Here is a 26365-nt window from a genome sequence, read left to right as displayed (position 1 = left end):
TACATACTTATTTAATAATATCGAATATAACCAAATGCACACCTACTTGTATTCTTCCCAAAAGAATGGTGTTATTTTAAATATGTATTTCATAATAATATGAATAGGTAAGTGGGTAATTCAATACGTATCTATAGGTACTTATATAAATATTTTCGGTATAGGTATATAGGTATTCATCAAAAATTATTTAAATTTGCATATTACGAACTATACCTTAACATTGTTTATTCGTTTTTTTTATTTAGTGAGTAGTTACAGTTGGTGACATCTCTCATTAGTTAATATTATTAAACTCCCAACATATTGCACAACGAGAAAACTATTGTTTACGAGAAATGACATTTTAATACGCTTACCTACCGAATGTATTAATCGTATTTACAACGGGTTTTTTTAGAAACACTGCAAATATTCAAATTATTCAAAATATTATGTTTTTATACTTCATCATTTACTTAGTAGGTATCTAGGTAATAAGGTTTTTACCCTTTCTTCGTGTATTAAGTTATAATCTTTTTTTATTGTAGCTAGAATTTGATGTCAATGTGTATTTGCCATTGGCGAGTGCGCAAAATGCTGAAAGGCAAAAGCCTGATCGCAAAAAAATACTCAAGTGGAATAGTACAAAACTTAAATTAATTAGAATTTAAATTCAAACTCCATCAAGTACCCTCGGTTGATAGTATTAATCAGACAAAGTTTATGATGATACATACAAGGCTCAATAATAGGTAATTTTAAAAACGCTTTCGATATAAAATAGTCCAGTTCCAAAAGAAGCAATAGTGGGAAAATAAATGTAGGTACAGTGGCGAAGGGTGCAGGTAAGCTGTTAAGGTCCGCCATAAATAGTGCACATTAACCTTTTTCAGTCAATTGTATATGTTCTTATTGAAATACGACTACAATTTACAGATGGTATTGGTTGGATTTTAAAAATCAATTAAGCCCTGTCTTACCAAACCATAATAGTATTGGTATATTTTAGGCGATATGACAAAATTGTGCACATTTTTTCATTCTTACTTATTTTTTTAACTTTAGATTAAAAATACGTATCACACATATTGTAAGTTCATTTTTTTAATTCATCAAGCTATGCCTAAACCAAACTGTAATAGATAAATTGTATTATCCTATCTATAAAATATCTAAATTTATGTTAGATTTCGTATTTTTTTTACTATTATATATTATGGCTTTCGGTCGATAGTATTGATGATGATGGTATATAATAGGCTCAACAATAGGTAATTTTCAAAACGCTTTCGATATAAAACAGTCCAGCTCCAAAAGAAGCAATAGTGGGAAAATAAATGTAGGTATAATGCAATATTATGTACTGATTTTATATTGATTTATTTACCCTTGTACGCCACTGTAATGAAAGATAAATACTCTCGCAGCAGGGTGCAGTTTCAAAAAAAGGCGTTTATGAATCCCCTTGAAAACCGTGTTTTCTCTTGGACAGCATCGTCGAAATATTGACGCATTTGACACGCATTTAAAACGCAATCGGCTCGCAAACAAAACGCAAACAAAACGCAAACGTCGTTTGGCGGATGAATCCGAAACTTTGCTTTGCCGTGTGCGCGCAGCCTAAACAGCTGTCAATGTAAATGACTCAGTTAAAGTGGTATTGATAAAAATAAATTTGTTTCAAAACCATTATACTGGAATTCTCAGTTCAAGTAATTAAAAGTTTATTAACATTTCTATTACTGTTGGCGTGACATATAACTTTTGTTAATTGAGTTAGCATTTACTTGAAAGAATTCCATTTTACAAGAAATGAAAATATAATTAATATTAAATTCTACAGGTTTTTTTAAAAAGGTTTGTCGATAGCTATTTCGGTTGTAACACCATTATCAAGACTATTCATATAGGCCGTTTGCCTTTGCTTAAATAGAGACAGAATACATTTTCTTATTCGTTCCAGCAATATTATGAATTTTTACATTATTATTAATTGTAATATTATTAATACTTTGAAAACCCTAAGTGGGTTTTTTAAAATGGATATCGAAATTTTCAAAATTTATCAAAATTACAGTGTTCGATGGTTATTTATTGACATTATTAATTAATTAAAATATTATTAGTATAATTGTCTTAATCGTGTGTTTAGATTGTATTTAATAGTGGCGACGAATACATTACCAAATTTTCATTAATTATGTGATTACTTTTGGATAATTCGCGATTAATTTCCAACTGTTCAAGTAAATTTAATTTTAGACCTTTATTACATATATGCAAACATTGTGGCGTTTCATTGTTACTGATGCTATGCGAGTTTGATATCAAATGTTTAGCAAACTGAGAATCTGTTTTACCATTCCTAAAAGACCGGAGGTGCTCTTCAAAACGAGTTTTTATTGACCTGCCAGATTGACCAATGTAGCATAGACTACATGTGCCACATGTTATTTCATAAACTCCGCTTTTCTCCAGTTTGTTGATTTTATCTTTACTATTTTTTAAGTTTAATCCAAGATTATTATTAGCTTTGAATGCTATGTTAACGCTATGTTTAATTTCTTGATAAATTTTGTCTGAAATAATGCCGTGATAACCAATGGACTTGTAATAACGATTTGAATCTTTAACGTTAGGGTATATTGTTGATCTAGCTAATTTAAGTTGTTTTTTATATAATATTTTATCTACCATTGATGTTTCATATCCATTACTTAAGGCTATTTGTTTAATGGTATGTAGTTCATCCTCAAAATCTAATTTGTTCATGGGCACGCCAACTAGCCTGTGGATCATGGCATGGTATGCCGCCAACTTATGAATCCATGGATGTTGCGATCCTTTATGTATAGTAGTTTCAGTATAGGTGGGTTTTCTATATATTTTGATGTTATGTTTATTATTAACCCTCTGAATAGTGAGGTCTAGAAAATTAATTCTGTTTTCTATCTCTACTTCGACCGTGAATTTAATATTACAGTGCAATGCGTTAGCCCTTTTGACGAACGAGTTAAGTTGACGGTCAGTTCCTTTCCAGCAAATCAAAATATCATCTACGTATCTATGGTAATATAATATGTCAGCTACTGAGTCTATTTTAAGTGATTCCGATTCGAATTTGTCCATAAAAAGTTCTGCGAGCAAAGGACTTAAAGGAGACCCCATAGGGACTCCGTCAAGTTGATTATAAAACTCTGAATTAAATGAGAAATAGTTATTTTCTATACATAATTTCACTAAAGAATAAATTTCTTCTAACTCGAATGGGTGTACTTTAGCTTTTTCTAGTTTTTCGTACACTATTTCTAAACATTCTTTAACTGGAATATTAGTAAATAAACTGGTTACATCTAATGATACCAGCTTACAGTTGCTAGGTAAATCTATGGTATTTATTTTATTAATTAAGTCAACTGAATTTTCTACGCTTCTTTTGGCTTTGAAATTTGTTAGATGTTTAAAAATTTTATTAATACGAGGGTGGGTCAATAAGTCCTTAGAAAAGCCGACAGGTGGCGCGACTAGTACTGTAAGCGGTTTGTTTTCATGCAGCGGCACTACCGATTCAGTATGCTGCGAAGTTTCAATCAGATTAGTCGGGTTGTTGTGTGTTTCTCGTACATTTAAAAAAAAATGTGCTTGTGGAAAATGGAAAAATGGAAAATGGAGAAAATTGAGTTTAGAGCTGTTATTAAACATTTTAATATAAAAGGGTTAACAGCAAAGGAAATAAAAAATGAGTTGGATTTAGTTCACGGCATATCTGCTTCTTCACTTGCAACTATTTATAACTGGTTAAATGAATTTAAACGTGGTCGTACATCAACAAAGTATGAACCACGCTCAGGACGTCCTGTAGAGGTGACTACACCAGAAATGATCAATAAAATCCACGATATGGTGTTAAGTGACCGAAGATTAAAGTTGAGTGAGATAATTGAGGTTACAGGGATCTCAAAAGGTAGCGTCATTTCTATTTTACATGACAAATTGGGCATGAAAAATATTTCTGCAAGATGGGTGCCGCGTTTGCTCACAGTCGACAATAAACGCAATAGGGTGGTGGCCTCTAAAGCCCTGTTGTCGCTCATGCAACGCAATCCGGATGAATTTTTTCGTCGCTTTGTGACTGTAGATGAAACATGGATACACCACTATACTCCCGAGACGAAAGAACAGTCAAAGCAGTGGATTGCGAAGGCAAACCATGTCCAAAGAAGGCGAAAACCGTGAAATCAGCTGGTAAGGTTATGGCTACTGTATTTTGGGATGCACGTGAAATTATTTTCGTTGACTATTTGGAAAAAGGAAAAAAAATAACAGGGGATTATTATGCATCTTTATTGGACCAGCTAAAAAACAAAATTGAAGAAAAACGGCCTCATTTAAACAGGAAAAAAATCCTCTTTCATCAGGACAATGCCCGTGTTCACACATGTTTACGATCAATGGCTAAAATTGAAGAATTGAAGTTCGAATTGGTCGACCACCCACCGTATTTGCCAGATTTAGCCCCCAGTGACTTTTTCCTTTTCCCAAACTTAAAAAAATGGCTAAGTGGACAACGTTTTTTTTCAAATGAAGAAGTCATCGATCGGACAAATGCTTATTTTGAGGACCTTCCGAAAACTTATTTTTCTGACGGTTTAAAAAAAAATGAGAAACGTCTTACCAAGTGTATTGAGCTCCAAGGAGATTATGTTGAGAAATAAAAAAAAATACAAAAATAAAAACTGTTTTAATGCTTTTTTCTAAGGAATTATTGACCCACCCTCGTATAATATGCTAATTTGACTGTTGGCGTATTCGTATATGATACCACGGGCCTAATAGGAATATTAGTCTTATGTATCTTCGGTTGACCATATAGTAAGGGTGCCATAGGATTCATAAGAATAACACTACGATTGATAGCTTCGGTGGGGAAAGTGATAGTGCAATCATTTATTAATGTTTTAACTTTAGATGCGATTTTAGACGTAGAGTCTTTATTGAGTTTAACAAACTCACGCGGATTAAGAAAGTTATTAACTTTTTCTAAATAATCTGCTCTGTTTATAATTACAACGGAGTTGCCTTTATCTGCCTTGGTGATCACCAAGTCGTAATCTTTAACTTTATTTTTAATAGATTTAAGATGTGAAATTTCGTCATTATTGACCACGCGTTTCTTCGTGTGCAATGCATCCGAAATCATTTTAGCTGTTGTATGTCTAAGTAATTTATTGTTATCAGCTCAAAATTTCGATATCCATTTTAAAAAACCCACTTAGGGTTTTCAAAGTATTAATAATATTACAATTAATAATAATGTAAAAATTCATAATATTGCTGGAACGAATAAGAAAATGTATTCTGTCTCTATCTATACACGTATAGTATTTAAGCAAAGGCAAACGGCCTATCTGAATAGTCTTGATAATGGTGTTACAACCGAAATAGCTATCGACAAACCTTTTTAAAAAAACCTGTAGAATTTAATATTAATTATATTTTCATTTCTTATATAATTTTTGCACTAATTTATTTATAATATTTAAAAAAAAATGTTACACCAAATTATTATAGAACAGCTACCTAAATACAGTAAGTATAATATATACTTATATAAGATTTTAGTTCATGTCTATATAGTGTAAGCCAGGCGGGATCCATTGGCAATTCTCGTCTACACTGGATGGTCTATAGACGCAATAAGCGTGGCACTAGGTTAATAGTGGTTGATTTTCGTCAAAGTGACCCCATGCTGAAGAATGACGTCACATCCAATGACTTAGCAGTACTGATTAATAAATCACCATCAACTGAGAAATGGATTACCTACTCCAAGATCCCCAGCCTTCTGTCACAGTGCAAAACAAATTTTTAAAATAGCCAGATATTATACTGAATTATTTGTTAGATTATTATTCACTTAGGGCAGTGATACCCCACCGGGGTTTCGCGAGCGGTGTCATGGGTTCATGGAGAATTCGCAAACATCTTTGTGACCACTTTTAAAACTGAAGTGGATTTGTGGTTTTTTTATATCACGGATATAAAAACATATATCACAGATATAACAACAAAGATGCAGGAAAAAATTTAAAGGAAAAAATAAGATTTGAAATGTGTACACTAACTTAAACTATAATCATAATATTATTGATTGATTTATTTATATACTTAGTATTTATTGTGTGTTTTATTGCGTGATAGCTCATGTATCTGAAGATGTGTAGGCAAATTGCTTGACAAGAGACTGACTGATATTTACATATAGTGAACTTTACAAATTAAAAATACAAGATGTTCACAATATGAAATTTATAAACACAAAGAAATAGTATTAGCGTCAATCGCCTGTTTTAACTGACATATCCAACAAAGATTAGGCTAATTATAACAATAAATAAGTACATATCATATTATATCTTGACTTCATTAATTAGAAACCTAATTACAAAATAACATTAAATTATTCCACATGGATATGCTCATTCGGACCAGACCCGTGGGCTTCTGCAGACATATTACCCACGGCTGCCAACGCTTCTTCCCACGCGTCCACTCTGGCCAAGCACTTAAGTATCCCATACTAATCTATAGATAAAACAATTAAATTATTAACGCTTCGTACTTATAATTAAAAATAAAATAGGTACAATACGTACCTACCAAATTTACTTTTATATTAAATTAACTTTTTAACTAAAACTAGCTTTTTTATTCCAAACTCATTTATAATAATATTGGGAACCAATTCCACTTTCAAAAGTACCCATATTTAAATTAGAAAAATATCTTTCCATCATATTCTGCACCGCCATACTCACAAAACCTCACATAATCGAGTTTAATTTATTTATTTAATCTACGCCGCCACCGTTTGATTTCCTCATTGAAGAGTTTTTGTTGATTACGATCAATAATTGTTTTAATTAACTTTAAACTGATTGGATTAGATCAGGTTCATGCTTCAGTAAGGTGTTTGACATAATATAGTAGGTGCCTATATCATTGGAGATTTTGACTTAGTAAACTCAAGTATCTTTTTTCGACCATATTTAAATTGAATTGAGATTATTTGTATTTCCAAAATATGTAACTAGCTTTGAAAATATTTATGACGATGCATGTAATCAGTGCCGCCCTTATGCAGACTTAAAATCGTCTCTGTTCTGAAAAAAATAATTTTAAAATGAACTAATAGTTACTTTTATAACCACTCGTGGTTTTTTTTAGATTATGGATAATATTAACTAGGTAGGTACTAAGGCGCACAAGCAACCTTTGAGTAAACATGTATTTTCCAAGTATGGTACATATATAAATATCGATCATGCTTGGTACTGGAACTTTTGTCACTTTATTTTGTACATAATATCTTATAGATACCATTATTTTAGGCCTCATATTTTTGGCCGTTGATTAGAAATTAACCTAAGGTCTAAGGATTATAATACATGCCTACGTGGCAAATAGTGGCCTAAACTTTTATCATGGCAATTGCACAAAAATATTTAAAAATACGTCCGATCAGTTTAAAAAAAAAAATCACGCATCAGCATAAGGTGCATATTATAAAAATAAAAATATATTGTAACCAATGCGATATGCACTGATATCAAGGACAAATTAACATTCACTAAATTAGCCCTCCAGTGTTTAGAACAGAGCCGACTCCTGACGGTCCTAAAACAGGGAGTTGACTGTAAAGTACACAAACAAACAGCACATACAGCACGCTATGTTCAAAAGTAGGCAGAATGTATGTAACAAATATTTTAGCTGTTGCCACAATTCTGCAAAATAGGGCCTCAGGTATAATAAGCCTATACAGCACCGTCTTTAGATTTATAAAGCCTGAGCATATCTTTTTGCACAAGTAACGAGTGGTCTACTGTTCAGCTGTCAAAATCAGATCCCAGATTGCTTGACATATTGATTCGCCCTTTCTCGTTTCAAATCAAATTATAAAAAATTCTCAAATCAAATATATTAACTATCAGTGTTATTTATAAATAATATACATTCCTGTTATTCATCAGCTGTCAAAGTCAGACTAGTCCTTCACACAAAACTGGTGGTAATATCGATTTCCAAAAAATATGTAGCATTGATCTATGCATTACATTTGTGGAAAGTGTGTTAATGCTAGTGTATTATTTATCATGTAACTCATCAATCCAAATCAAACCATTCCCTATGTGAACACGATAGACGCGTCAATATGAGCACTCTATAGAACAATGACAGGTCATCCATAGACAACAACAGGAGGGGCGGAAAAAGTAAGATCAGTCGTTGTGAATGTATCGGCTTTCTACTTGAGTCGGCAATGGCCTATGCCCAATAGCAGGGGTGGCCAGTGCGTCGATCACGATCGACCAGTCGATCACGAAGGTATTTTTGGTCGATCGCGGACATAATAATATATTGTACTATTTATTGTGAATTCTTCTAAATTTCTTGTCAATAAATGGAAAGAGAATTTTTTTCACTATGGTAAATGAACAATATAATATTTGTATTATTTGTACCTACTTCGAGTGTATCAATTCCGAAAAGAGGCAACGTTGAAAGACATTTTCTATGCTGGAAACTATGATGTAAATTATCGGAATAGTACTGAGTTGCGTAAAAATAAAGTGAGACAATAATTGAAATCACAATTGTCTGGTCAACAGTGTTTTCTCACCAAGTTTAATGAAAAATCCAAGACAGCTACCATGGCTTCTTTGGTAGTAACAGATGTTTTAATGGAACATAAGAAACCCTTCGAAAATGGTGAAATATGGAATATTTGAAAAAAAAAAAAAAACTGAAATAATGTCTGAAATCAATGACTTATCATTTGAAGAACACAAGTGATGAGCTTAAACTTGGAAGAAATTCTATAGGAAAACACTAATAAATGTAAATTCCTATCCTTGCAATTTGACGAGTCTGTATATTACACGGATATTGCTATGCGTTTTTATTCAATTGGTCTTTGCTGATATGTCTATAATTGTGCAACTATGTCGAAACTACAGTCAATGTGTACTTAATTTTTTTTAGAAGTGAAATACATAATAATATGTACTTGTATCGTTATTTTATATGTAATATGTATAAAATATTTATTTTCAAAATACATAAATACATATTTGAATTATAAAAATTGGGTTTTTATTGTTCTCGCATGATATCATTCGATCGCCATAAATAATTTTATCGACTAGTCGATCCTAGAAAAAAAAGTGTGGCCACCTCTGCCCTATAGCATTCCGGGAATGGCAAACAGGGATAGCTATCTCAGCTATCTGTCTTGATCTATAACATATAAATCGTTCTCCAACCGAGTTTGATTATTAATTAACACCTAACAATATATATTAGGATACAATGGAGATTAACTCGTATCAAACCACTGCATGAAAATGGTTCTTCCTCTGAAATTCATTTTTTTTATAATATTAATACTATCGACAAAGGTACTTGATGGAATAAGTTTTGTACTCTTCCATTTGAGTTTTTTTATTCAATAGCTAAGTATATAATACTGTCCGCTTCAGCTAAACTGTTCAAGTTCATTTTACATACCTAATATCATATTTATTTTGCAAACATGTTAATGGTTGACTGATATTGGAGTTAGACAAACATTAAGTAAATGCCATATTATAATATTATAACACGGCTGATATTTCTAAAGCTTTTGATTGAGTTCTCTAGCTAGAGATCTATATGTTCCTAAATATATTTTTTAATTGTGACAAAGCACTTAAAGTAATAGCTTTATTGACACCCACTATTCCCAGATAACACTTTTGGTTGTTGTTCATGCGCGATATTACTTATTTTATCCATAGTTGAAGTTGTTGAAGATTCGCTGTTATGTAAAATGTAGATATTTATTGTTCAGGTTCGTTTATTAACGTTTTCGTTACGCATTTATAAATATAACATCAGTAGGTATGCGACCACAACTTCCAGTACGCATGATGTGATCCAGAATACTGAGCCACAAATCATCATCCTCTTGGTAGTCCGTGCTTCATATTCGACAACTTCTGGATCTTCATATCATCTACGGGCATTTGTTGTATATCTGCATTCAGTGTATCTGGATCCTCTTCTCCGAAATTTTCATCCGGCAAACAAAATTAAAACGATATTTGTACATGCGCTCAGATCGACTATCCCACAGGGCAAAGATACATACTACTATATCACTTTCGTGAAAAAAGACAAATTAAATTTATTTTTATTATAAATCTGTTACGCCGAATGTACGAAATTGACTATTACATGAAATGGGCGAACTTTGGTTAATTCACGTAATAGTCAAGCCCGTTGCCTTATTCATGAATTAGGTAAATTATCTGCAGAGTACGTGAATTCGCCAAGGTATGGAATTCTTAAACTGTCAACATAACAGTAGAAAAAGTAAATTTAATACGGATGGTTTTATTAGTTATAATTGGATATAATATAATATTATTATTATTAGGTTAGGTTTTGTAATTCTGTATTCAACTTAACAAACTATCACAAACATACAATCGACCATTGCACGATTGATACCCAAGCACGAATCAAATCGCGAAAATACATTTCAATAAAATTCTTCTGTTATCATATTATAGTTCTAGATTTTTTTGCGGATAGTAAATGGATATGAACGTCATTGTAGTTATTGATTGGTATATTTTTATATTATAATCAATGACATTTGACACATTTGGTTAGTTTGATTAGTTCCAAAAAACACCACCGGAGCGCGACCATCTATTTTGACCATAGATAATATACGTAAATTTTGACCAATGCATGAGCATTTGACACATTTAGTTTAGTTGCAAAATATACCACCGTAGCGCAACTATCTAATTTGTCCAATGAATGAACTAGGCAGAAAAATTACTGCCGAATTCACGCACTTGGCAGATATCTTGTCTAATTCATGAATAAGGCAACGGGCTTGCATTTTTCATGATTTGGGCAAAATTTTGCCCATTTCATGTAATAGTCAATTTCGCACGTTCGGTGTAACATATCAAACGGAATCTCATAGGTAATCTTGATTTGAACGAATTTATCGTATTTTTATAAAGAATAATATGTTTTATTGTACCTACACATTTTATACATTACCAATGTAATTATTATAGCAAATAATATAATAATGTTAAGACGTTATGAAACTCATCAGGTAGAACACCTTCCCAGCCCGCATGTGGACTATAAATTATATAGGTACCCAAGATAGCAACTGCATTACCCCTTTATGTTTAAATTCTAATATACCGACCGGCAGTCACTAGTTTTTTGGCTAAAAGACGTCCTATTTCCGCCAGTGTTTTTAGTACGGATGGTCTCCGCCCACCATGTTGCAAACATTTCAAACCCTAAGGGTCAGAAAATATAATTGGGTGTCAGTTTTAACATGTCTAATATATTTTACTGCTTTCCACGATATTGAGATTGTGTGAAGAAATTAAACTGTAATTGTTACTAAGACTATTTTATCAAAATTTTTCACATCGTCTTTACGCTTACTCTAGCCTAGCAGAAGGCTCTCAAAGCTTGTAATCCAATAAGGCTATACCTCAGCTGAGGCATGGTCTAAAAAGATCGTGACTAGGCGATGCGCGGATTGCAGGTCGCGGGTGCAAATGACGCGAACCGAACGAAATATAATTTGTCATAAAAATTCAACATGCGTCCTTTTTATGTTAAGTATTTTTATTATTATATTCGTAATAATAATAGTATATTCATTGACATGTTTTCTTTTTCAAGTACATGCGGAACGTTTTTAAATAATCTTTACACGATTTAAGAATATATTCATCCGACTCCATCACAAAAGAAATTGACGGGCTAACAAGTCGACTATCCCTCTCCGAATGGCAACGCGCCTGGACGCGGCCGAAATTTCGTTCCACATAGTGTTGAAAATTATTTGCCCTTCACGTTTCACTTATGTACGCTCTTAAGGGCCCGCTGAAGAGCCCGCCGTTCAAATATAATTTAGTATAAAAAGGACCTCGGCGTCGTAACTACGTCAATTTAAATCGATCTTTTCGCAAAAATCACTAATCATCGGAGATTTTATTTCAAGAAATATTATTATTATTACTGATAATTTCTGCCGCGCGGAGAATTATTATTATTTTATGAACACCTGCGACATGAAGCCGATCAGAAAACAGGGCTGTCAAAATAATATTAAGCATTCATATTTTTTAAATGTTAATTTCATCATGGTTTTTAATCAAACATGTGCAAGTACGTACTGATAACTTGGGTGGATTTTGTAGCAAACATACTATTGATATATATACGGGTATATTATTATTATAACCCAATTCAAATTGAACATAGGTTGATACTCAAATACTATTATAGTATGTTTATGATTTCGAGAAAATAATACGATGGTATAATTAATCCATATCAATTATTTGAAAACATTACATTCGCACTTTGCACAAAATTACAAACACATTCGAAGTTTGCCGCACACGTACAGACCACGTGATATTTGTTTACGCAAAATCGTCGCTTTTCAAAATGGCGAATTTGATTACCAGATTTTACTGCGATGAATCAGTATGTTCCTTTTTGTCTTTTTTTATTCGTAGGTTTGTTTACTATGTACACCGAGAAATTTCCATTTATAAACTCGGAAACGATTTTTACAGAAGAGTTTTGGAATATAATGCAACCAAAACTGGAAAAAATTCTATCATGGGTGTTGACTTCCTGAATTAGCTAACCCCAGGTCCATGCCACTACGTGAACCACAGTGGATATTAAGCCATTTCCACACTGGCAACAAGTTGCTGGCAACCTCATTAAATTTTACGATACTTACCATAATTGCTTAAGAAATTTTACAATAATTATCGTAAAATCTAACGAGGTTGCCAGCAAATTAACTTGTTGCCAGTGTGGACCCGGCATTAGATGCACAAAACTTAAATAATATATATTATAAATAAAAATTTAAAATTATAAATATATATTATGATTTATGTCTTCGACAGCCCTGATGAAATAAATGTGAAATATGAGTCGGATCAGTCACAGAGCAAATTTATTAACACAAACAACTTTGACACGACCTTTTTATATTAACTAGTAGACCAGATATTATGGACCACATGTTAAAAAATCATATTTTCAATTCTCAAGGCCATTTCTGTAGAACGTCCTCTTAAGAAACATTGGGTGCGTCTACGACCTGGATACCTGGATGGGTGACCGCTTGGGAACATTTTATTATAATTTTTCATGGTCTAAGATTCAAATTCGCGTGGGTTCGAATCCATCGTCCGACAAATATTTTTTTATTTTATTTTTATATTTTATTTTAATTTATATTTTAAATCTTAATATTAATATTTAATGGTGAATCGGGGTAAGTGCATATACGGGGTAAGTGCATGTACGCCTTCTACCTTCCAATCGTATTATGTTGGAGAGATTCTATCTATGAAGATTTTTTTACTATCAAGTAAATTTACAATATGACACATAGATGGCAGCCGCACCACAAACATAGATACTTTTATGACTGTTCAAATTTTTTCAATTGGTTTATCTCAAAGTTCAAGTCATGAGCGTTGTCGTAATCTCTATATATACGTATATAAAAATCTCGTGCCACGGTGTTTGTGGTCGCACTCCTTCGAAATGGCTCGACCGATTTTTATGATTTTTTTTATGTATATTTGTTAGGTATGAGAATAGGTCAACAAGTATTTTTCATACCGCTAGGTGATTAGAGTATCTCTATCCAGAAAAAAAAATTTAAACAACAGATATTGCATAAACATTAAATAACGATATCCCGCCACAGGTAATTCATTCATTATGAACATCATTACTCATTTTGAATTGAGAAAATGAATGGTTGGTGTTTTTTTGTTTTTATCGGCGGTCATCGTCTACAGCGCTCCATTCCTCTTTCTGTCATAGATCCCATCCCCACACACTTACAATACGTTCGTTATTTTTTATTTTACAACCAAAATATTCACTAGAAATAATTTATATGGCAGAACAACGTTTGCCGGGTCAGCTAGTTTATCTATAACTTTACTACGACTTGTGCTGGGAAACTGCAATTTGGTAAGTACCTTTCATTTGAATAATAGTTTGTTGTGTATATAGGTACTTGTTTAATGAATATTTAAAGATATTCTGATTTATAAGACAAGATGCACTTCCCTCCATAATTTTACATACTGGGGTAAGTGCAATTCTCTGTAGTTGTACTTACCCCCAATATTTTTTGTATGGAAAGAAATTTAACTAGTGATGGGATATACTTACTTAAGTAGGTACCTAAGTACATATTTTTAAAAACCAAACAAATCTTTTTAAATTTGTTGTAATTACTATTATATTTACAATATTTTAACATTGCAAATTTTCTCCATCCGTTCTGCGAATAATAACTATTAAGTAAGTATTCTAGGAAGAATGTTGCGATAATAATTTGATGTTTGGTAAATACTAAAATATGATATGTGATGGAAATGAGTGAATTAAGTACATACATTGATGATGGTAGATACTGTTTTTTAGCAATTTTTTCGTGAAAACCTGGTGGCTGAAGCTTGTCGCTGGTAAAAGATGCTGAGATGCTGACAGTGGCTTTGTGGTCTCTTGTGTATACCACGCTGAAGAGAATGCTGGCCAGGAGGTGATTGCTTGGTGATTGTAGCTGGTTGCTTGGTGATTGTAGCTGGCATCTTTCCTTATGGACTGGTTCCTTCTGGTTTCCGGCTACATGACGTTGATGGATGTTACAAGTGCTTAATGAATGTGCATTTGCTTTGAGGAATCTATGTTTAATTAGACGCACGTTGTTTTTGTTGCTTAATTTTGAGTAATGTAATGCCGATGGTTGCCGATGAAATGGATTTGGCCGGATACGTTTGAGTGTCCGTTGTGCGCCCATGCTGACACTGTTTTTACCACGAACATTTCACTTTCTTTACAATAATTTCGTTCTTTTGAAGGGGTCACCACTTTAGTGGTAGCCAGGCGTTAGTTCTCATGTTGTTGGTTGTGACTGTAGGGAATCCAATTCCGAGCCAAAATTCTGATCCCGGGACTACAATTTGACAATCCGGGATCCCGGGACCAGTCCCGGGATTGGCATTTTTTCCATTGTTAATATAAAAATTTTATATTTACACATAGCATTGATAAAATCGGTCAAAAATAAATCTAGTATAATTTATAATATTTAAGACATTTATTGTTAATATTGTATATCTACGTTCAATCTTGGAAATACATAAGTTTAATGGAGTAAATAATATATATATATATATATAAATAATAATGTGAATTTAATACGAAATTGCTGTTTTTGATAGTAAAGACTTAATGAATGGATTAGCGAGATTTAAAATAGTAAAACAAATAATCATGGCGTACTTATGGCCTTTCCGTTTCATAAATCTAATTAGTCAGCCAAATTTGAAACTGCCGTAAAACGTATGAGATCATGGTGGAATTACTTCGTTAAAAGTGTGAAGCATTGTTTTTTGCCAATCTTTCTCATTTTTAATAATTTATGTGAAAAAATAAAATGAATCGGCAATTTACACATGGGTATAAATCAAACTTCATTCAAACTCAGTTTATTTTTAATGTAGTTATTGTTTATTAAAAGTATTTTTTCTGTTATTATTTTCGCTTTTATTTTATGTTCCATAAAAATTGATAAAAAAATCAATCTCGAAATCCCGGGATTATGTTTATCAATCCCGGGATTCATAGGTATCGAAAATAGCTCGGGATCCCGGGATCCCGGGATTGGAATCCCAAGTTGTGAGGATACAATATCTATTATATTATGCAGAAGGTTGCGTTGATTGAGCGTGTGTGTGATATGATTTGTTCAGGACACCGGTTAAAATAAGACACTTCGTTGAATGTTATTAGTTTTATATTACAGTATTACATTTTAGATTAACACGGCATTGCAGAAGACTGTCACATTGATATTGAAGTTTGTTAAGAAAGTTTTATCACTATGATTTTAGGTAATTTTATTGGATATTACACGGAGTTGCGCGTGTATTTTTACTGTACAGTTCAAGGCCGAAATTGCAACTAGTTTTTGATTGTCATTTCCGCTTAGTATTATTGTCTTTGCATAGACTATATGGTATACAAATAAACATAGCAATAATACTTCGGTTGTAGAGTTGAGTAAACCTCTCCACATCTAAGCTTGCGATTAAAATGTAACTGAGCTAAAGAAGTTAATTCAGATTTCAACGAGAGGTGAAGCGTCATGCCGCGCTTTAAATAGCACTAGGTACAACAAACACCAATCATATTCCGTCTTAATTTTTCTTATGACGCAATATTATTAATCAGTAATCACCATCCGATGGAGAGTATTTCTAGACAACGATAAAACGTAAATTGAAATCATGTTTATAATATCATGATTACAAGCTTGATAAGACATACTTTAGTATGAATCTACGTTTAATACATTCATCAATCTTAAAGAATACAAAGTTATCTGTAATAATGTACAAGAGTACAAGTATCCAAATTTATAAAATGAAGAGACACATTAATTTTAATTCTGAATATCAATTATACTCATAGTTTCTCTCTAAATTAATATCATTGATTTTATAAGTACAACATAATAGTAAGATATCTAGGAGTGTCTGGGCTAGCTCGGATGGTATTATTTAGAACTCTTGATAACCAAAATTATTTTATAAAAGTTTTTCAGTGGAGAGGTCCAAGTATTAAAAGAAATAAAACTCCTTGAAAATTAAGTGTCTTTCTTTTTATTTTGTGTTATAGTCACACTAAATAACAACACCCCCTCAACGATACGCCACTGCGCAATTCGTTGATGTATTTTAGCTCAGTCGGTGAGGGGTTATTAATAAAAATAAAGACGATATTTCTTTTCTCTTGAGAGTGTGCTTTAACTCTGTTTATTTTCTTTTTCCAATGTACACGTTCCGTTTATATTTCTGGTACAATATTCGTACGATGCAGGTGAGGCGACAGACACGTTTACTGCGGGTGAATACGCGAGGAATTAATCTCACCCGTAAGTAAACGGGATGAAATTATTCCACCGGGTAGTACTTCAGCGTCTAGAGTATGCGAAGAGATGCGCGGCGAGACTGATGAGACTGGTTGAAGAGAGGCTGCTAGTCGAGAAGATGTTGTTCCCGAGGGATGATCCGGTAGACTGATAAAAATCTCTCGGATGCGTCCTCTTTTATAGCAGCATCCCTTATTCTAATTGGTCCAAAGAGTTTGAGAAGGGGTGACCAAAGATTCTACTATTATCGTTAGCTCGTACTACATGTTACCTCTTGTTTATTTAATAAGAATTTACTGGATTGTCAGAAGGACCAAGTATCAAGAGATAATATATTCTGTGCACGTGGATGGATATATTGACGTTATAAAATATCGTCTATCTAATTCTATGGATTTTATATGAATTTATCTAGAGCATTTAAATAGCTATCTCCGGCATAAACTCGCGGTTTTTGTTTTATGCCAGGAGTAAACACACGATTTGATTAGCGTTTAAATTACATGCATTTACAACTACTTACTAGGTACCTATTGACATAATAATAGGCCCTGTAATTATCATTCATCAACCTTCACATAAATATTTGTGATTTTTTATGACGTAAACCTGTCTGTTGCCTTTACCTTTAACAATTTTACATTTATATTAATAACAATTTGGTCTTAAAACTACGTCTTATATAGTAATATGAAATAATATTTTACTATTTCCAAAAAATAGCAAGATACTACCTCTCGCAAAGGAAATTCGACTTGACTTTGACTTTGGATCATCCTTCAATGGTTATGGGGCTCACATACGTTTAGCATTATCCCCTTCGTCTCTATTTTTGGTCTCTGGTGAAGGTTTCTCTGAATTTACGTGTGCGATTTTACTCCGGGTCTTGAGGAGACCCGTTTATTTTAGGGTCTTGAAGAGACCTGTTCGGGTCTTGAGGAGACTCGGGTGAGGTTTGTGGATCCTCTCTATGGCAAGGGGTGTTGTTTGCAATATTGATTTTAATTTTAATTTTAATTTTAGTTGAAAAGAGAAAGTTTTCAACTAAATATAGGTATAATTCTTTCGGCACTCGCACCCGAGCCACAGCCCGGACCACCGTCATCACCGTCTGAATTTTAGCCCATCAGCCGACCATCATCCGCCAAAGGCTTTCGGTGTTGAAGACGTCAGAGGAGGAGGAGTTTGAGTGTAGCATCGGGACATCCGGAAACATGCACGGGGCGGAGTTCGTCATTGAGAATCCGCCGTGTCAGCTCATCGTCCTTGCCAGTTTTAGCAGGCTCGCCAGCACGCCATCTCAGGAGGCCTGTCATGCTCGTTCCGAAGCATACACCACACCAGTCCAAGCGAAGAAAGAAGAAAGAAAACGATAACCAATCGTACTGGACATGTTAAGCCCGTTTGCTCATCAAAATTTGAGCCGCGGTGGGGTGAAAAACTCCGGGAGAGTTTGTGAGACTCTCCCGGCCAAAAACCCTGCCGCTGTGAGTATGATCTGTAAGCTTTATTGTCAAAAAGAACAGGTTAGTGATTATTAGGTCTATGCGTTTGAGGGTAATGTCATCTTTCACGGGTCTTAGGCTGCTTTCCTCCAGTCTTCCGTCTATGTGGGCTGTTGGGACCATTTGTCGCTCGACTCAGAGCTTTGAGGGCGGTTCGTGGCAGCTTGAGACTGTGAACAGAGAGGGGCAGCTTTGGATCTGTAATCAATAATTGACAGTTTAATGTTTGTTAACTATTCCTGTGTCGCAGTTATTTGTTCTTGTTGAGTCCTGCCTTTATTCTCCTTAGGAAGGTCCTGGGTCTATCATGGTCCATGATGGTGTTCTCGTCGTAGTCGTTAAGGTTTTTGATTGTAGCGTTTGGATGGTTATCCATTGACGCGTAGAACTTGGTGGCTAGCTTTCCGATATGCTCTTCTAGCGTTTCCATTTCTAGGTCTCTATGTAATATTGAGTTGCGGACGTAGTTCGGAGCGCCTGTGATCGATCTTAAGACTACGTTTTGTACTAACTGCAGCTTCTTGATGAGATTTGTGCTGCCGTGTGCCCATATGGGACACGCGTATGTCATAATTGGTCTGATAATCGCTGTATGTAATAGCAGTTTGCCTCTCATAGAGACTTTGCTGCGTCTACCTAGCATTGGAATTAGTCTGGCTTTTACTATTCTGGCTTCTCTATCTTTTACGTTGACGTGTTTAAAGAATGTAAGATTCCTATCTAAGTGTAATCCTAAATATTTAACCGTGGTTGACCACGGGATTATTTTTTTATTCATGACGAGTTGATTTCTGCTTTTGCGGAGTCTATCTGTTCTATGTCTGAAAATGATTGCCTCACTTTTGCTGGCATTTAATTTGATGCGCCACTTGTCGCACCATTTAACTATTTCGTTAGCTGCTAGCTGTACTAATTTAGTGGCCTGGTTGAGTTGGATAGATCTGGCTAATATGGCGGTGTCGTCTGCGTATTGTGTGACTATGCAGGATCTAGCGGAGGAGTTGCTTGGGATAGGTATGTCTCTAGTGTAAAGGTTATAAAGGATGGGGGCAAGCACCGATCCTTGGGGGACTCCAGCTTTAGTGCGTCTGATGGAAGATTTGATTTCGTGGTATTTGATTGAAAATTGTCTTCTGGTTAGGAAGGAGTTTAGGATTTTGATCATCGGCAGTTCTATTTCTGCTCTGGAGAGTTTGACGATCAATCCCTCGATCCATACCTTGTCGAAGGCCTTCGCTATGTCTAGGAACAGTCCTGTGGTGAATTGTCGATGGTTGAGTGCATCTTTAATGTACTCTGTGGTGCGTAACAGCTGGTGGTTTGTGGAGTGGCCTTTTCTAAAACCATGCTGTTCGTCTGGTATGAGCTTTTTCTCATCTATGGTGATTTGAAGTCTTGATTTTATGGCTCTTTCTAGGATTTTACTCATCGTGGGGAGTAAACTAATTGGCCTGTGGTTCTGGGGGAGTTTTAGATTCTTGCCTGGTTTTGGCAAGAGGATAATATCAGCGTTTTTCCATGCGTCAGGGAAGTATTGCTGTTCTAAGCAGACGTTGAGTATGTTGGTTAAGTACTTTACGCCAGTGTCTGTGAGCTTTTTAAGGGTAAGGTTACTTATCCCATCTATGCCAGGAGCTTTACGGTTTCTTAGTCGCTTGATTAAGAATTCGGTTTCGTCTATTGTGACGGCTACCATTGGTGGCGGTGGAGGATTAGGTGAGGCATTGACTATGGCTCTGGCTTCTCTGTTGATTGATTTTATGTGTCTTTTTTTATCTCTGAGTTGGGTGTCTGAGTCTGAATCTGTGTCTGAGTATGAGTCTGTATCCGAGTCTGATTCTGCTATCGGGTTTGGAGTGAATTGGTCTTCTATGCTGTCCGCAAACAGTTCGCACTTGTCTTGGGTAGAGCAGACTGGGCCTCTTGGGCCGTCTAGTGGCGTAATGGGACATTTTTGACCCGCAGGATTTTAGATAGTGACCAGTAAGGGTGGCTGCCCTTCACTAGGTCTCCTAGTTTTTTTACCAAAGTTTCCTCGGAAAAGCGTCTGATTTCTTTTCTGACTTTCTTCTTCAGCTCTTTGGCTTTAGAGATGACAGCAGGATCGCCCGTGTCCTGACCGAGTTTTCTAGTTCTGTTTCTCTCCGTTATGAGGAGTCTAATCGGTTTTGGTAAGTCGAGTCTGTGTTTGAGGTCTGGGCTAATAGGGGTTGAGGCTGATTTAAGAGCCTCCTGTATTGTGGTCGTTAGATCTGCTATTGCGGAGTCTATTTCTATTTCGTTTGTGAGAAGTGTGCGGGGTGTGAGATGTTCCTCCATGTAGGCACCGAAATCTTCCCATGATACTTTGTATCTGGTGGAGTCGGGCAGTGTGGCAAAAGGGTCTACTGGGTCTCCCAGGTACAGTAGAACGTGTTTGTGGTCTGAGTTAAGCTCGTCTAGTGCTCGGATAATTGGAATGTAGCTAGTGTTCCTGAGGATAGCGAAGTCCAGGACGTTGAAAGGTTTCCAAAGTGAACGTATGGTGGCCTCTGAGGGAGCCACTATGATTGATTGGGTGTCCTGAGTGAACTGAAAGATTTTATTGCCTTTATAGTCGCTGCGCGGGCAGTTCCATATCCGGTGCTTGGCGTTGAAGTCCCCGGCTATTATTGATGTGGGAAAAAGTGGGTCTAGTAGGTCGTGGAATTCTTGGGGGGTGGGATCTTTTTTAGGTGGGCAATATACGGAGGTAAATTGAATGAGACCATAGTTTTTGGTGTTAACCAGGACTGTGGTCTCCTCTATGTTAGGGGTGAAGGTTGGGGTAGCTAACGATGGTCGGTTTGAGGGGCAGTGATCAATCTTTGATTTGATGATGACAGCAGTGCCTCCTCCCTTGTTCGCTAGTCTATCCGTTCTATATGTGGAATAATTTGGGAAGTTTACTTTGTGATGTGGTTTAAGCCACGTCTCGTTGACTAGTAGGATGTCTATATCATGCTCTTCAAGGAAGTGGATGATCTCTTTTTTGTCTCTCATGACGAGACCTCTGGCGTTCCAGAAGGCTATCTGTAGGGATGTAGGCTTGACTTTGGTAGCCATTGGGAATGTGGGAGGGAAGTCACTGTTGGGGGATAATTTTGTTATCTACCTATTGACCTAATGAGGCTAGTGAAGCCGTAGCATGTTTTATAAGTTGTTCTAGAGCTTTAATCGTAGAAGCCTGTGCATTATTCTGTGCTACTTGGTTCTGCATTCTATATGCAGATGGAGTCTGTAGCAGTGGCTGTTTTGTCGGGTTGGCTTGTCTAAGTGGTGGCCATTGTAATTTTGTGTTTGGTCGTTGAGGCATTGGGGCGTCTCGGGGAGCTGGCCTTTGCCATGCTGGTCTTGGTCTTTAGAAATCTGGTCTTGGGGCTTGGTAAGCTGGTCGGTTCCATGTTGGCCTTAGAGGGGCTGGTCTTTGGGCTTGCATGTTGAAGCGCGGGGGCGGACCATTCCAGGCGGGCTTGTGCCCAGGGAATCGCTGTCCCTGGTTTTGTGGTGCGGGTTTGTTGTTATTTGGGTTGAGTGGGCAACCCCTGTAATTAGCCGGGTGAGGGCCTCCGCAATTTGCGCAAGTCGCTGGACCGGTTTCCCTCGTGCGTTTACACGTCTCTGTGCGATGGCCTTCGCCGCACTTCACGCACTTGGGTGGTGCATGACAGTTCCTATTAGCATGTCCAAACTGTTGGCAGTTGTGGCATTGACCTTTTTCAGTTTTTTTTCTTAGGGCTTCAACTTTGATCCTCATTGTGAGCAGGGAGTCCAGGTTAAAGATGTTGCGGCCAGCGTCGCTTATCTCCAGCTCCAGGAGGATCATTGGAAGTGGACTTTGGTTCTTTCTGCTTTTCATTCTGTGGACCCGACGCACTGGGAATCCAAGGTTTTTGAACTCTTGCTCTATGGTCGGTTCTTCGAAGGACTCACAAATGCCCTTTATTACCACCTTTAGGACTTTCTCCTCAGCTAGTTCGTAAGTGTGGAAAGCTATTTTTTTGATGTCCAGGATGTTGGCTATTTTTCTGTAAGTCTTGGGGTCTGGGAATGTTATTTTGACTTTGTCCTGTAAGTTAATAGCGTCCGCTATTTTCAGTCCATTTAGTTTAGCGTCAATTACCACTGTTGGATAGTCCTCCTTGTGGTGGGTGAAGATCGGCGGGGGGGGCTTGACGTATTGTCGTGAGTTGGTGGTAGCGGGTGTCGAGGTTTGTGGTTGTGTTTGTTTTCTTGTGGTTGGTGTTTGTGCTGGGGGGGGGGAGTGGCTTTTTGTGGTGGTTTGGGGGAGTTGGCACGTTTGGGGAGTGGTTTGGTGGGTGGGGGGGGAGCTGCTTGTGGATGAGTCGTGTGTTGTGGAGGAGTTGAGTGATGATTCTGATGTTGAGGTGTTTTTCTCATTGTCGACTTCTTCGCGGATCATGCTGAGTTCTTTAAAGCCCTCTTTAATGGTCGGATCTAGGTCATTGTCTGATTCGTGTTCAGTGTCCGAATCTATGCCTATAATGTCCTGCGTTTTGGGGAGGTCCGTCAGGTTTTGGGTTTTTGAACGACTCCTAGTCTGTCTGGATTTCTCGGGTGAGTTGTTTGGTTGGTTATCCTTTTTGTTTATTTTGCCGATGGGTGGATTGGGGAACGTACGATTGTATGAGAATATTAGGAACCTTAATATGAGCGGGGCAAAAGTTTTTGATTCTCTCTATTTCTCCTCGATGTGGATTTTTTTGAGAGCCATTTCGGAGAGTCTTTGAAAAAATTTGAGAGAGGGAAAAAAAAAAAAAAAAAAAGTTGTGCAATCTGTTCTAGGTCTAATATTGCGCAATTCTGATTTTCAAAAACTATATATAAAAAGAAAAAATATATAAAAAGGTATATATAATTATGGTAGAGCAAATTTTAGGGTTATAAGATTGTAGGAGTTGATATTGCGCAAGTATGGATTGCGCAATTCCGTGATGTAAGAGCTGTAAGAAGAATTTATTGCGCAATCTGTGAATGAGGGGTTCTGTCCTGAGGAAACAGTTCATACAAGTCTTTATGATGCTAGGGGGGTCTAGGAACAGGTCCTACTAGTCTAGGTTAGAAGTTGCGCAATTCTGAATTGCGCAATTCCGAGTAGCAAAAACTATAAAAATAAAAATAAAAAAATATATATAATTATAAGAGAGCAATTTATGGGGTTATAAAATTTGTAGGAGTTGATATTGCGCAATATTAGATGTCGGTAGGTAGGGGGGTCTTGTGGTAGGTAGGGGGGTCTTGTGGTAGGTAGGTGGGGGGAGAGTGGATGTGTAGTTGGTAGGTAGGTGGAACTTGCTCAATGGCTGGCTGATAAGTAGGTATGAGACCTTAGGGGCTGGAAAAGGGGTTTCGTCGGCGAGCTGAAATTCTGAGAATCTATCGGTATGTGTTGGCCGGCGGAGAAAAAGAGTCAAGCGTAGCGAGCGAGTCTATTGTTACAAGAAGCAGGTAGGTGAAGCCTTCGTGCTTTTTGTACGTTTGAAAGATTTTATTTGGTAAGTAGGTAAAAATTATTTAAACAAAAATTGAGGGTAGTGTGAAATACGGTGAAATACAGGATGAAATACAGTGAAATATAGAAAACAGAATAGCAATAGAGACTTAGCTTTGAGCCCTGAATCCCAGGCGGCGTGATCCGGAGGTCCCGCGAGAACTGTGGCACTTGTTGGCAAGCCGGAACTAGCCGGGAGCACACTTCCGTATTTTATTTACACTTGGTGATGATCCCTCCAATTCGGGCTTGTCTTTGGTCAGCCGCTGGACTCGCAGAGAACTCAAGATGAAGCCGGTCGGAACTCGCGGTATGCTCAGCGTATGAAGAATTTATTTCCGGTAATTAATGTCGCGGCGTGAATGATTTTAGTATTAGTAAGAGTATTATCTCAGGCGATATACAAGAGATTATCCGATTGAATAACGATATCAAAACGAAATCCCTCGAGTATATTCCTAAGCCGTGGTTTCAATCGAATATTCTGAAAAGAACTTTTCAATTTACTATCACGGGGTCTGAGTCTATAAGCAATTTTAATGCGATATATGACGCGGCGCGTAGATCGAATTGGCAACGAAATTATAGCTGAATATTCTGAAAAGAACTTTCCAGCTTGATAATTCGTGCGGGTTGTGCGTGCGAGAGCGAGGTCTGGTCGTAGTAAGAAAGCGGTCGAAAGTATCAGAGAGCGGTCGATGGTAGGCGAGAAAGGCGTGCGTACGCGTCGGGTGCCAGTGAGCAAGTGATGAAGGAAATTCGGTGTCAATGTGCAAGAGTATATCGATCGGCGATATTTTCCCCGCATTGCCTAATTTTTAGCCGCTGTTTTTACACCGCACAGCTGCATAAAGGTCGTGTTTTTAATACATTTGATCAGAAATTGGCGAAGCCCACGCCGGTTATTACCAGAATTTATTTTCCTTTTAAATATGCGAATTTCCTCATGCTTTATATTACAGACGATAAATATACTAATTATGAACACAAAAATCAAATAATATTTCATAAAAATTAAATTTAAAGGACTCTAGTGAAGTTATAAGTTTTTCTTTTCGTGCGCGAGACATTTTTACGTACACACACCGACGCACACACACCAACGCGTTGGCTGGTGTTGCCATGTTATAAATTAAGTATGGCTATTTGCAGCATTCTTACATACTTACACCGACGCGCACACATACCCGCGCGTTGGCTGGTGTTGCCATGTTTTACATTGATTCTATAATTATTAGTTTATTATTAACGAGTTTATAGATGGAAATATCATTCGATTAGTGTGTTCCACATAACATTTTATACATCTTATTATAAACTCTCGCTACTGCATTCGTCTCTTTATTTTGACAATCATTCTGGCCCATTTATACTAATATACAATTACATAATAAACTTATATCTAACATTTTATATTACATAATCACAGGTTTTATCTTATGGAACAAGGCAATTTACATTCATCATTCTTGCATACTATATTACCTTGTTCGTAGCTATCGACGCCCCGTTCGATATGTTTATATACCGAACGGGTAATACAAAACCTGCGAACAGACAAACAATTATATATGATTAGACAAGGAAGCGTTTTAGGCGTTTTACTAAGCCGTATAGTTAGAGATCAGGTTTACATGTCGGCTTATTACTAATCAATTTATTAAGCGAAGACACCTACCAACAGGTAGGTGGTGACATAAACCTTGTTGTAGGTACATAATTCAATTCATATTTATATTCTTTATGAATGTTCAAAACTTTTTTTCAATTTCACAAAACATTGTCTTATGGTATACAATTTATTCATATTTTGTTACTTTAGAATATTAGAATGTTTTTTATCGTATAGAATACATTTGAATTTTTAAATTCAACAATATATAATTTATTTCTTATTGTATGAAACTTATTTTCAATTGGTCACTTAAGGTTATTAGAATATTTCTTATCGTATACAATTTATTTGAAATTTGAAATTCAATAATAGATTATAATTCATATCTTATTGTATGAAATTTATTTTTAATTTGTCACTTAAAAGTTATTAGAATATTTCTTAGCGTATACAATTTATTTGAATTTTTAAATTCAATAATATATAATTCATTTCTTATTGTATGAAATTTATTTTTAATTTGTCATTTAAGGTTATTAGAATGTTTCTTATCTTATACAGTTTATTTGAATTTTTTTTAAATTCAATAGTATAATTCATTTCTTATTGTATGAAATTTACTTATTATGTTTATATCTATATTCAACTGAATC

At 35.7% G+C, this 26365-nt stretch overlaps 1 protein-coding gene across 1 annotated transcript in view; it reads right to left on the bottom strand.

Moving 5' to 3' along the window:
- Positions 1-19198, bottom strand: part of LOC147063153 (uncharacterized) — a 131271-nt gene extending 112073 nt beyond the window's left edge. The window contains exon 1 of the mRNA XM_085959996.1: positions 17794-19198. The gene's annotated coding sequence lies outside the window, so the exon portion shown is untranslated. The remainder of the gene's footprint in view (positions 1-17793) is intronic.
- Between the last annotated feature and the right edge of the window lie 7167 nt (positions 19199-26365).

This window comes from Rhyacophila brunnea, unplaced genomic scaffold, assembly GCF_057557595.1.
Source record: "Rhyacophila brunnea isolate RB1 unplaced genomic scaffold, BYU_Rbru_1.0 scaffold_9, whole genome shotgun sequence".
NCBI classification, from domain to species: Eukaryota; Metazoa; Arthropoda; class Insecta; order Trichoptera; family Rhyacophilidae; genus Rhyacophila; species Rhyacophila brunnea.
The sequence above is the reverse complement of the archived record's forward strand: the minus strand, read 5'-3'. Positions and strand labels throughout refer to the sequence as shown.